This window comes from Haliaeetus albicilla, chromosome 17, assembly GCF_947461875.1.
Source record: "Haliaeetus albicilla chromosome 17, bHalAlb1.1, whole genome shotgun sequence".
Classification (NCBI taxonomy): Eukaryota; Metazoa; Chordata; class Aves; order Accipitriformes; family Accipitridae; genus Haliaeetus; species Haliaeetus albicilla.
In genome coordinates, this window is record NC_091499.1 from 24,605,635 (window position 1) to 24,619,342 (window position 13,708).

Genomic DNA, 13,708 nt, shown 5'->3' on the forward strand with positions numbered 1-13,708 from the left:
GGATAAATATTTGAGCACGGCGGCTAATCCCACGTGTCAGGAGACATGCGAACTTCCACCGAGGCTCGTACGGTTCTCAAAGGGTTTCCATTGTTAGTTACGGGAGGAAATAGTAAAGCAGCTTCCCAAACTCCTGGGCTATTTACACACGTAGTTCATGTGCCAGCTAAAAAACATTCCTGGTGGAAATGAAAATAAGGTCCCGGCCAATGTCCTACCCAAACCTTCCTTGAGGGGAGGGCATGGGAGACACACAGAAAAAGAGTTGTATTTTTTCCCAAACCACTGGTTGGGGATTTTTTTTATTTTATTTTATTCCCAGTACATACTTTATTAACCTTAAAAAAAAAAAATCCCACCTAAATATTGGTGTATTCCCACTGCTATCTCCAGATTTATTTTGGCACAAAGTCATCTGAAAGACAAACTCAGCTCTTCAGTCTACAGAGAAAGTATATGATGCTCTCTACAGACCCAGAGACACCCATAAATTGTAGGGCATTGGCTGGATCTGGTGCCCATTTTGCATGGCAAGTGTGCCAAGGGGTGAGAAACCCTCAGCAAGGGGAAGGGAGGCTGTGCCCGACCTTCTCCTTCCCGCTGGTGCAGTCACCTCCACCTCTTTCCCCTCATGTACGAAGGTCACCTCCACCTCTCTCCTCCCGTGTACAAGGAAGCTGCTCCAAGTTTCAGAGCTGAAAGGATTTGCCCCTTCATTGGATGGGTCCATAAAAAATGGCAGAAGCTGTTGAACTGGTGGTGGAGAGTCCAAAGAGAAAACACCGGGTGGGCACATCAGATCTGGGCAAGGTCCAGGGTTCACAAAGATGGTGACAGCCTCTCTGCAGGCTCTTGTAAGGGAAGATTTCGGAAAGGGCATAAAAGAGGTCTTGCCTCTGTCCTCAGGCTGTGTCTTTCAGACTCTAAAAAGCAATGAATTATCCAAGAGAAAATATCCACACCTCTTTATTGCAAGGGTATGGAGAACAGTGTCAAATGTCTTTATTTTTCTATTTAAGAAACTCATCTCAGCATATGTGTATGAAAGAGTGCAAAACCTATGGGAAACTCAGTTTAAACAGTCATGTTTGGTTTCTTTTCAGTTTCCTCTATAGAAAAAAAGCATCAAAATCTACAAAACATCCAAGCAAAACCCCACATCAATTGAAACTCTACAGAGGGCTTGCAAGCTTGCCTGGCTTGCAAGAAAATGTTGCCAAGTTGTGTTGGGTTGACCACCCCAGCAATTCCGTTGCATAGTTACCCTTCCTTTTTCATGCCTACAGCAGAATTCCCTGTAAACCATCAAGGGAAAAGAAAACAACCACCGCCACTGCACAACTGTGTCCATTTACTTCATCCCAATGCTTCGTTCCAAGTAACGTGTCCATCACCACCAGGCTGAAGTAAGGAGATGGAAGGCAGGGGTCGGCTGGTGGGTTGCCCAAACCTCATTTGCTGTGTGGGTGGAAGGGCGGAAAGAAAAAAAGCAGGAAGGGGTTAAGGCAGAAGTCTCCCAGTGAACGATTGCGCCTGGCTCAGTCATCTCCGATCCGGAAAAGCCCACGGGAGAGCTCAAACATAAACAAGTGAATAATGTGTCTGAGATCCAAGGCTCTCAGTACCATTTTGCAGAGACGATTATTTCATTTGCATTTTCTATAAATGAGTCATGACCTATTGACAGCTACAAAAGTCTCCGTGTTGCTTCTGCAAAAATTGGGCCTCAGAGATGTCGCCTTCCTTTTTTTTTTTTTTTTTTCTTTGCCGCCTTAAAATTCTGCCTCTCCACGTGGTGGGAGCCATGGTGCTGACTGCTGGTGGGATGATGCGGTGGCAGAAAGCCAAACCAGGGAACTTGAAATGGGAAAGGGGAGAGAAACAGAAGGTTTAGGGCTGCTGGAGCCAGACCATTCACGGGGCCAGCTTTAGAGCTGGTGTCCTTTCATCACCGCTCTGGTCTCCTGCTCCAGCTAGGGCTGAGGGGCGCAGGCACTGCATCTAACACCTTGCCTTGTCTCTCCTGCTGACCAGTCACCAGAGGAAGGATACCCCACAGGTACCTGGGCAGATACCCAAGAGGCTTCTGGATAAACCAGGGGTGGCCCCACACTGCAAAGCTAAGAAGAAATTAGGAAAAGAGAAGAATTTTTTCCAATGTAATTAAAAGCAAGGAAGATATTAGGGGCTTTTTTAATATAGCCTCAATAATGCATGGATTAAAATCTCTTGCAGACCACCTTAAATTCACCAGAGAAGTGCTCGGTCTTGCATTAGGCACAGCCCTGCCATCTGTTGGATTTTTTTTTTTTAATTAAACACTTGTTTAATATAAGAAAAAAAAACCCCGACAGCAGTTGCTTGGTTTTTTATTTCAGTTAAATATGTGTTTGCTTTCCTAAAGGAGTTCAGAAACCAGCAGCAATCCTGACATTTCCTGGGGACTCCAGTTCATCTGGAGCCCCATCCAGGCAGCCTGCACCCAAGGCTGCGCTCCTGCCTCGGAGCCTGTCTCGCCGAAGGTATAAACCGGCTTCAGCAATGGCAACATCCTACTTCTGTGGGCGCCTTCCCACATGAAAAGGAAAAGGTTCATTTTAAGGGAAAAAGGTAGTTTTTTTCACCTAAGACTAACAGGTCATCTGTCATGTATGTTTGGGCTCCAGAGAGACTTTCTGGGGGAAGAAGACCAGGGGTACTAAAAGACCCTTTAACCTAACAAAGGTAGGGATAAGAAGACCCAGCGATGGACATCTCAAGCCAGACAAATTGTTATTAGACACAAATATTTAACAGAGGATAAACTACAACACAATATATGGAGGGAAGCAGCAGGTGTCTGCCTTTTGGGGATGAGATTCCCCTAGATGTCCTCCAACGGGGACGGCTGCATGTCAGCTAGGAACCCTTTCTGTCTCTGGAGAGGAACAGGCACTTCCATGGTGCAGTTCATTTCTTCAAATGGACAATTCATCCTCAGGAGGAGATGAAGCGCATCCTTGAAGTACCTCTGCATCTTTTTCTCTCTGGTGACCATGCAGGGAGCTCGGGATGACATCTGGTCAGAGAAGTGTGCCTTTTGTGTCTAGGCATCTCTCCGGCAGAACCACTTGAGCAAAACACAAATAATGATGCCCAAATCTCGGGTGACCGGCTGCAGCGTAAAACTTGATGCTTACATGTCCTCGGGTGATTTCACAGTCCCTTCTGGCCTTGCCCTCTGTGTTTCTGGGGCTGGCACCACAGCAGAGCCATAGGCATGGTGCAGCCTGCCATGGGGTTGGCATAGGCAGTCGGGGCCAGCCCATGATCTCGATGATCTTGAAAAGTGCTTTTGGTTCCTTGCTCCATGTCAGGGGCAATGGGAGGAGATGCCCCTTTGGCAGTGCTCGGTGCCAAGTCACAGGAAAAATCGGCTGCAGGTACCCAGCAAGCACTCGCTCCACAGCTCTGCCCAGCACAACACCCACTCCTTGCTTTCAACATGAAGAGGCCTTCAACAAAAAAATGAAAAGAGACTTACCAGTGAGCCTCTGAGCGTGGAGGATGTGTTCATTGCCATCGTTCTGATTCAAGCCTCTGATGATTTTGATTGTGTTCTCATTACTCATTCACTCCGAACAGGAGAAACAAGCACTCTGGCTTCTGTTTTCATATACTTATGCTACACTCAAAAGAGAAGTCCCAAGTGGTGTTTGTTGAGAGACCCAGGTAAGGTTAGTTAAACTGGCAACTGGATCTTTTTTCTTATGAAAATATGAAAGGCAGCATTTAGAAACTGCTTATTCAAGATGCTGTTGCAACTGCAGACAATGGCAGAAGATGCTCCCTGAAGTACGCTGTTGGAAGTAGGATTTTTAGAACAGTTGGTGTATTCGCAGCGGGGAGCTCACATTGTTCTTCCAATAGTCTTGTCCAGTTTCACATTGCAACTCTTATTGCTGTGTCGAAACACAGGCAAATTTGCCCTCTGAAAGCCAGCAGGCAGCTAACAGAAACCACTGCAGATAATGCCATGGATTTTCTATACTACAACAGAAACAACAGGAAAAAAGCTCATATCTAGTCTGCACTTGAGAGGTTTTCCCACCCCCCAGAGGTTCTTCCCCACAACAGACTCATTCAAAACCTCTTGGGGAACTCGGTCCTGCCCCAACAGCAGCTGAAACCTGACAAAAATAACAGAGAACCCGGGGAAAAATGCTTCACCCGAGTCATGTATCTGATTCAAGGCAAGGTTACAGTGGCTGGGAGAGACAGCCTGGGGTGAACGCGCATGGATGAGCGACGTTGCCTGACACCCAGCCTGAGTTATGACAGTAGCAAGAAGGTGACATTACATGAACTGCAGAACATGCACTCCAGACCTCTGCCATGGGCAAATGCACTCTCGCAGACATAGCCCGGAGGATGTAACTACACTGCTCTGGAGGGGTAAAGCTCAACTGTCAATTAAAATCTCAGCAACTTCTCACTTAGCATCCACGATGCTCATACACATGTATGGGCAGCCTGAACTTCGCCCAGCCGTGGAGGAGGCAGGAGGCAAGGACAAAAAGACACGCCGGTTCAATCAGGGTGGCCACACCATCTAAATTCAGCAGATCACGTATGGATGGTAACACCTCAGCTCCACGCACAACCCACAGGGTCTCCAGGCACCTTCAAAGCATCGGACAAACCTGGACCTTTCCTCAGTGATGCTGGACCTCCAGCCACTCGTGCTCTCCCAGACGCAGTTCAGGGTCAGCGTGGGTCTGACACCCTTCACAGCAGTTAGGGTGGAGACACAGATCCAGTTTTGGGGGTAAGTGAATTTAGTAGTACAGGTCTGAGCTGTGCTGCACCTGCTGGCATCAGAGCTAGATAATGGTCTCTGGTCTGTTTTATTATAGTGGAGAGGCAGCCTCTGGGTCTAAAACGTACCTGATCATTTTTCCATATACCTTTTGATAACAGGATCTAGAGTAGAGTCTCCTACTATGCCTTAAATCAGGAAATTACTATCATTAAAAATCACTTTATTCAGTTTTATACTCGTCTGGCAGTTACCAACTTTTGTCTTTAAGTGCACACCGAAAGTGTGTCTACGTGACTGTCAGCCCTTTGTAGGTCTCACGGAAATACCAAGTACACCTTTAAAATGTCTAGCTGGGGTCCTGCAAAGAGTTGCCATGGCAGCATGGAAATCTGGCCCAGCAGGACATCTTTGCTTGCCTTTCCAAAGGTGACAAGCCATTCGGAGCATCTAATGGATACTTCTTTAAAACAAACCGGGCTTAAAGAAAACCTGGCTTGCCCCACTCTCTTAAAGCATCAACCTGAGACCCAAAATCACTAACATAAGAAAAGGGGTAAGCCAGTGGCATAAGAGGCCCGTTGGGATCAGAGACCCGTGTAAGCCTGATGTGAAATCAGAACGAGCCCCCAGCAATGAGGACACAGCCGTGTCACTGCCAGTGGCTGGAGCAGCTCTTGGCACGGCAGTGCTGCAGTTCTCCCCTTGCCTTCTGCAGATGGCTGTGGTGCTAGTAATTACTGCTATTCAAACTACCTGGCTTTATGCTCCTTCATTACTTTCCTTCTGACAGGAGAAATTACTGCACTTGCAAAGTACACAGCTTTTGTTGCAGTTCTCCTGAATATCTGTGCTGCTATAAAACATTTAGAAAAAACACACACAATGCAGGAAAATAAACAATACTGAACACCAGTAGTTAATATTTTCATCATGCTATAGGAGTGCCTAATGTTTAACTGGAATTACAAAGACAGTTGAGAGCGTCTGCCCTCCACGACCTCTGGTCTCAGTTCTTCAAAGACCTCAGAATGTGATTTAATCTGCCCGGAGCAGTTGTGCAGAGGGGCTGTTTGATGTGCATAAAGGTTTGTGCCTAAGTATTTGCAGGGCTGGAGCCTGACCTGACAAGCACAGAAAATTGGACAAAACTAGTAAGAGTAGCAGAGGAGTTCAAACTTGATTGGACAAAATCGAAGCTGAGGCACTCAGCAGCATCAAAAGCCATTTATGACCAGTAACTTCTGTCCCTATGAAACAGGAATGCAGGAGCTCTTCTTAAATGCTTAGAATAATTGAGTCCTGTCAAGACCTGATGATCCAGAGGGATGCAAACATCCCCAGCTCCGTCAGGTTGCTCACACTATACGTGTCCAGCTGTGCAATGATGAACACAGGGAAGGAACAACGGAATCCCTCCTGATTTATGCCCTGAAGCTTGACCCATAATTTAAAATTTCTGAGACTCCTACAGCCTCATATTCAACCTCACCCAGAGCTTTATTTTAAGCCAGATATCTCCAGAGCTGAGCACAGAAGCCTCCTGTTGACCCACAGCATTTCTGTCTGCAGAGTATCCAATCTGGATTTGAGGAATCCTCTTCCCCTGCGTAAACAAGTCCAATGCATATCCCCAGCATCCCTGAATCTGAAGTTCAACCACTTGACTATCTTGCTCCTTCTCAATATTGCCATATTGACTCCTCTCTGAATATATCCCAGGCATTTATTTATAGGCCATAAGGAATTCTCCCATTCATCTTCTATTGCACAGGCTACAAGACTTGTTGCATCTTCTTCTATATTTGCCTTCTCATTTTCTCATGGTGAGTGGTACTCCATCAGCCTTTTAATCTTCTTTTTGTGCTGCAGCTCATACCTGATCTCCCACCAATGCATGTACCAGGGAACAGCCCTGTGCTGGGTGAGGGGCTCCCTCTGGCCCAGGCTCCCCCAGCCACCAATTCCCACGAGTGACTCCGTGTTCCCAGCAGGGACCATGGACATCAGCTGCACCATAGAATAAGAGGCCACCTAAGCTACAGCTTTTTTTCCAAGTGCTGTGTTTTTTCCTCTAAGAAATGCTCTCTTTCCTTAAAGGAGGGGTGGGGGGAAGGAATAGAAACATGTCTGGGTCATATTTTCTTTGTTCTTGTTTTTTTTACCCCTCCTTTTACTTAGGACACATCAGTAATTTTGAAGCCCTCAGTGAAATAGTCTTGTTAACAGCCCCTGTGCTTGCATCAGGGAAACGCACTGCCAATGATTTGGACAGCCACCACTTCAGGAGTCAAAGTAACACAGCATTTATTGGAAAAACAATAACATAACAAAAAGCTCCTACAGGTTTTCTACAGACTCAACCGCTGCCCCCAGCAGCCCAAAGCAGAAGTGTCCTGTGGGATGGCCCGGCTGCCTCCGTCCCCATCGTCACCCCAGCGAGCCTCAGCATGGGCTGGCCACAGCCAGAGGCAGCACTTGCAAAGGAGCCGGTCACTGCTTCCCAGATTGGGATTTTTTCAGAATTACTGGTTTTTAGGTAAACCAGTCCTCCTTGAAATTGGGGGAGGAAAGAAAAAGTCAGGGTTTTTTCTCTTGCCTCTGATTGTTGGTTTGTGCGTGGTTTTTTTTCATGGGCTGGGACATGAGTGAAATGCAGAGCTAGTAAAAGATAAGGAGAGGAGAGACCAACACGGGTGCTTGCATGCCCAGCAGCAGCAAGGGAGGCTGTGCAGTGGTGGCTCTCCACTGGCCGTGGCCACCTGGAGATCAGGGCTTTGACTCGACTGTCATTACCTGGTTTTGTCCAGGCTCTCGTAGGCAGCTGCCTTGGTGACACTGTCAGAAGACTTTAAAAGCCCATGTTCCTGAGGCTGCCTATTTTGTCTGGTTAAAGTGTGGGTGGCAGCACTGTGAACCACTGCTCTCCTTTACAGGGAAGCAGGAGGGGAGTTTGGGCTGAATTTAGTATTGGGGGAAGAGGGCATGTTTCACGGTCCCCTTTGTGTCCTGCCAAGATCTTACACGTTGCAGAAATGGATATTTCTGCAGAGGGTGGGATATCTGGTGGGGGACAGGAGAGAGTCGTTGCCCGACATGCAGCAGCAATTCCAGCTGCTCCAACATTTCTCACCACTTGGGTCATTAATGCCATTTTGGAAATGCCAAACAGCACTGTGGAGGAGACTAAATTCTGATAATCAGGAAAAAAAACCCACAGCAAACATGAAAGTGGCTTTATTGTGATATTCTTGGGTGGCTACATCTCTGAGAGGCAACCACTGAAGATTTCTTTTTATAGCAACAACAGCTCCAGTGTCACCTAACAGGAACTGAGAATTTGGGTCATGATAAGGGGAAGCTCTTGCAAAGAGACTTTTCCAGAGGTGGCTCTGCTCTGCGCGGCGCTGCACATTGAGCATCGGCAGGTAGGAAAGGAAAAGGCAGCACTGGTGCACCTAGATAAACATTGCCTTTCCCACGCTGAGGCATCGTGACTCGGTAGTCAAAACTCCCAGAGGGACATTTTTCCCATTGCACCGTGAGGCCTGATCGTGCATCACATGGGCAGTATTAACATGGCTCGGCTGGGAAAGTTTGCAGTAGGATTTGCAGGCAGACCGCTGCTTGCCTTGCCTAATGAAGAAGAACAGGACGGCTGACATGGATGGTGCACTCCTGAGCTCCCTGCGGCAGAGGAAACCTTTTTTTTTGAACACTTTGTTCCTAAGGAAAAGCTATTTAGCTACTGCCTAAGCAACTGTCGGTTCACACTGTGAAGCACGGAGGGCGAAAATGTGCTTTTTACAAGGGTAATGGGTGGGAGCGTGCCAGCTCAGAGGCTGTTACCGCCGGGTGAAGGGTTGCCCTTTCTCCGTCTGTCTCCAGCCAGCCTATAGCCGTCCTATACGTGCCTCATGTTAGGAAAAGGCAGAGATCCGCAGCACCAAAGGAGAGCCGAGGCAGGTCTGGGACGGGCAGGAGGAGGCGGTGGGGTGGCGATATGGAGGGTGCCCATGACACGAGCCCTGGCTTTGGGAGCTGCCAGTGGGAAGCAGGCAACCGGGGCAATTTGTAGGAGTACATATTGCCCTTGATTTAGCAGCTTGCTTGGTACTGTTAGAGGGAAGCAGAGAATTATTATGATATTTGCCCCAGAGACATTTTCAGAAGCTGAGTAAGTAAAGAAGAAGGTGTAAGCTCCAAATTCGTTGGGAGACAAGAAATATTAATAATGAATGGATGCTTTTCAGAGTGGAAATAGGTTAGTAAAGCAGGCTGTTCATATGATCAGTGGCAATCTGGGAAAAGATGTAGACAATGATGTGTTAATTTGGCTAAGAATAGAAATACATATAATTTAAATGCAGCTGTAACTTGCCACTGTAGCTACAGAGGTGTCTCTACTGTGACCACGGCTGTGGCTTCAAAAGAAAAAAGTTTTGATTCTTAGGAGATATTTTGTGGTATAACACCTATCCATGTTTTCTGCCTTTTCTCCCTCAGCCCTTACTCTTATATCAGATCCTATAAATACTGAAGAGCCCCATGAATACAACTTCTTTTGTCTACTGTATGTTCAATCTTGGTGGTGCAGATAATGACTATGCTCTGGCTTTATCAGATCAGTACAGCCAGCAGGGATACCCCCTCCTGCACCAGAGCAAATGGGGCTCTCCCCCATGCATGCCCCCCAGGGAAGTGCCTGGCATAGTCCCAGGAAAACCCAGACCCCCCGATTTCTCTCGGACCTGAGGTGGCTCCAGCATTCTCTCCTGGTTATCCCTGCAGGTGTTTTGGGGAGGGTCCTCTGTCATCCCTGTCCCTAAGGGCTGGACGGGAAAAGTGTCTGCACATTGGGAACCGCACCAACAGCAAAATGTTGCAGGAAAATACACAGTAAAAAAGCCAAATTTCTTTCATTTGAAAAACTGGTCAAAATTCACTCTGTGACCGCACAGGGCCAAGGAGTGACCTGTGTTGAAAATGAAAGGGCAGCAGCTGGGTTAGATGCCCCAACTCACCTTTTCATCTGGGGTAGCTGGACACCAGCTCTCTGCCATGAAAGGACAACAAAACTCAACAATTCACCTGGAAAAGCTACAGGTTTGGGCCACAGGGTCGTGTCTCCTTGGAGCATCACCTGAGTGCCCATAATTTGTCCTCAGCAGAAGGAGCAGTCCTTCACTGGCATCCTCCCAAACGTGGATCGATACTGCCAAATTAACACGCTCAACAATCATACCACAAATCTCAAAATTCATAAAGTTGTTTTGAAAAGTAAATTATTAAAAAAAATTGAACATTTTTTATTATTTTTCTGTTTACTCAGTTTCTAGACTTCTGGTCCCTGAGGCAGGCTCTGCAGCCAAAGGGCTACAGACTTTTTCCAAAAATGAAAGCCAAGCTTGTCAAGGAATTGTTTAGTCACACAAACTGAGACTTTAAGAAAAAAACACCAAAGATCACAAGACTCCTGATAATGTCCTAGACTTGGCATCACACACAATTTTTCATATAAGCCTGCAGAGAAAGAGGGTTTCAAAATTCTCAGAAATGCTCTCTGGTTTTGTGGAATTCCACTCCTGAAGAACTGAGTACTGGATTTCCTTTTTAACTTTTTTTTTTTTTTAATTAGTGTGGTACCTCAAGTACTTAGAGTATTTATATGCTCAGCATTTCAGAATTTTACTGAGTCAGGGAGCACTCAGAAAGAGACAGTTTTCTGTCTATCCAGCTGGATTCAGCTGGGAAACTTTGACTCCTGTCTTCAGTATATTCCCTAGATCAGATTTTCGAATAGCATGAGAGTGGAGTAAATACTAAATTGGCTTCCTTTATGGTGCACCTGGACAGACAGAAAATGGAAATAAATGCATAATACAGGAAAAATTTAGTTTGTAAAACAGGTAAAAAGAGTTTTGTTAAATTTTCTCATTTGCAATCCCACACACAGTTCTGTTAACCTGGTTAAAGAAATAATAAAATTACATAGCTTGCCACCAGTGGATTAACAGTTACCTTAATAAAAGTGTTGTGGTTTAACCCCAGCCAGCAGCTCAGCCCCACACAGCCACTGGCTCACTCCCCCACAGCGGGATGGGGAGAAGAGAATCAGAAGGGTAAAAGTGAGAAAACTCGTGGGTTGAGATAAAGACAGTTTAATAGGTAAAGCAAAAGCTGCACACAAAAGCAAAGCAAAGCAAATCAAGGAATTTGTTCACCCCTTCCCATGGGCGGGCAGGCGTTCAGCCATCTCCAGGAGAGCAGGGCTCCAGCATACATAACGGTGACTTGGGAAGGCAAACGCCATCACTCCGAACATCCCCCCTTCCTTCTTCTTCTCCCAGTGTTATACGCTGAGCATGATGTCCCATGGTCTGGAATACCCCTCAGGTCAGTCGGGGTCAGCTGTCCCAGCTGTGTCCCCTCCCAGCTCCTTGTGGCCCTCCAGTCTCCTCGCTGGTGGGGTGGGGTGAGAAGCAGCAAAGCCCTTGGCTCTGTGTAAGAACTGCTCAGCAGTAATGAAAACACCCCTGTGTTATGAACACTGTTTCTAGCACAAATCCAAACCATAGCCCATACTAGCTACTGTGAAGAAAATTAACTCTACCCCAGCCAAAACCAGCACAATAAGAAATGGGAAGCAGCAAAAAAAAATTGTATTACTTCACATTTTGTCTGTTTGCACTGTCAGTAAGATAGCAGAGATGAGTAGCTGGAAATCAGAATTAAATACGCCCTTCTCCAAAGTCTGAGCATGTACGAATATATGATAATGGGCATTAAAAGTGACCCAACATAGGCATTTTTAAAGCTGTGGAGTTTGTGTGTCTGCCATTCACGCTGGTGAGTGCTGGGAAGGAGGCAAAAGGCACAACCACCCCAATGCCTTTATGAGCCCTGACATCTCTATCTGCAACTGGTGCCATTGGCCTGTAACCTCAATATAGTCATGATCACACCAGGTCTCTCCCCTCCTGCTTCCCCCAGTTTAATGAATAAACTGCCTGCAGCATTTGCTAAGCTACAGACAAGTAAGCTTTTCGGAAACATGACCATGAAAGCTGCGGTTCCTCTTCAACTCGCCAGTACATGTGTAAGGACACTCGATTAATGTGCCTAGCTTTAGCAATAAAATGAAATTCTGATTTTATCATAATACTCCAGCTTGCCAGTCTCTTTCACTAAAAGAAATGAAAAGCTCCACAATACCTGTCCTTGCAACAGCACATGCCGCTTCCTCAAGGTTAAATAGCTCGCGTTGCACTGCTGTCCCCGCTACTTGCATGTAATTATATTTTCTGTGTAAGTCTGTGTGTTCCTCATCTCACAGCAATTCATAGGGACATACTCTGGTGGCATACTCTTGTCCCAGCCTTTTCAAATTGTCTGTTTTCTGTGAGATTAAGTTCTTCCCTCCTAATTAAAAGAATTGCTCAAATTTGGCAAAATTAATTGAATATACTATTAGCTAATTTATTTTTAGTTAGACCTAAGGGAAAATCCAATTTTAGACAATGAAGTTCTACGGCGCGTCTCCATCTTCTCCCTTCCCCTCAAGAAACTATTACTGATGAGCCGAATCCTCCCAACATTTCCTACCTCCAGTACACCTCTACCACTGCAGGCTGACTGGAAAGCTGCATACGACCAGTCTACAAACCGAGCTGACCCTGGTGACCTGAATTCTGCGTGATGGAGACTCTGGGCGACCGCAGCTCCCTCCGCTAGCTTGCATTTTGTAGAAATCCAGGCAGTACCCCCTTACCGTAGCTGCAGCGTCTGCCCCAACTGGTGCCCACATGTGAATTTAAAAGAATTCCCTGATGGTTTAATTGAATATTTGTTTAGGAAAAATGTCTTTGAGAGTAAACATTTCCTTGGAGACTGGAGGATATTGCATTTCTCCAGCCTGATGCTTGGTAACTATCCACCTTAATGGCTTTTAGACGCCCTGGCATTTCTCAGTTGAAGCTGTCCTGATGGTACACTGACAGCTTCCCCAGTCAGAGCTTTTGTCTTTGTAGAAAATGAGCAGTATTGCAGTGCTGTCTGCAAGGCTCTGCTGGGAGAGTCGTAAGGAGCACTGTGCAAGGACTGCATGCACACGTACCAAAATTGCCCCCAAAAATGAACCCTGCTAGAAGGTTAAAGGCCAAAACAGCTCCATTTTACTCGCTGGCAGCTGACAAACAGGGACGTGATTCTCCCCTGGTAAAGAAGATGAAGGTGAAATAAAAAAAGAGGGCTGTAATAGCACTCACCTGAGAGGCAGCTGGCACTCAGGGCCACGGCAGTACGTGCACACTGGCTTTAATATGACCCTGGCAGGAGCACGCTCCTTCCCAAACACAGGACTTTTTATACAGCAGCAGCCAAAAGGGCAATGCTTCCCTCCTGAACGTGAGTGATATCAGACATTCAGGCATTACAGAAACCTGAGTCAGGGGGAGATAAGGAATACAGTTCAACTTGAGAGGCTCCTTCCCACCTGAATTTACCTTGGATTATCAGCAATGCGGCTGCTTCTGCTGTTCATCCTCTCATTGGATTCAGTGCATGCAGAGGGAAGGAAGGAGGTTTCAGTGTCACGGTTTTCATGCACAGCTAAAACTAGCTGTTACCAGTAAAAGATGCATTTCAAGAGGAGGCTAACCATACCAGAAATAGAAGATTGCCATGTGTATACATATACACAGCACTACTACGGATGTGTTGCACAGTATATCTAACCTGTTAGTACCTATTATTCAGGTGAACAAAGAGGAGAAAGAAAAAAAAAAAGAAAAAAAAAACAGAAAAAAGGAAAAGAAGAAATGAGGGTGCTATCACAAATGTACACAATAATTACACTGGCTGGTTGCTGGGTCCCCCTATACAGCCTCAAGGCCAATTTCACTGCCTGTC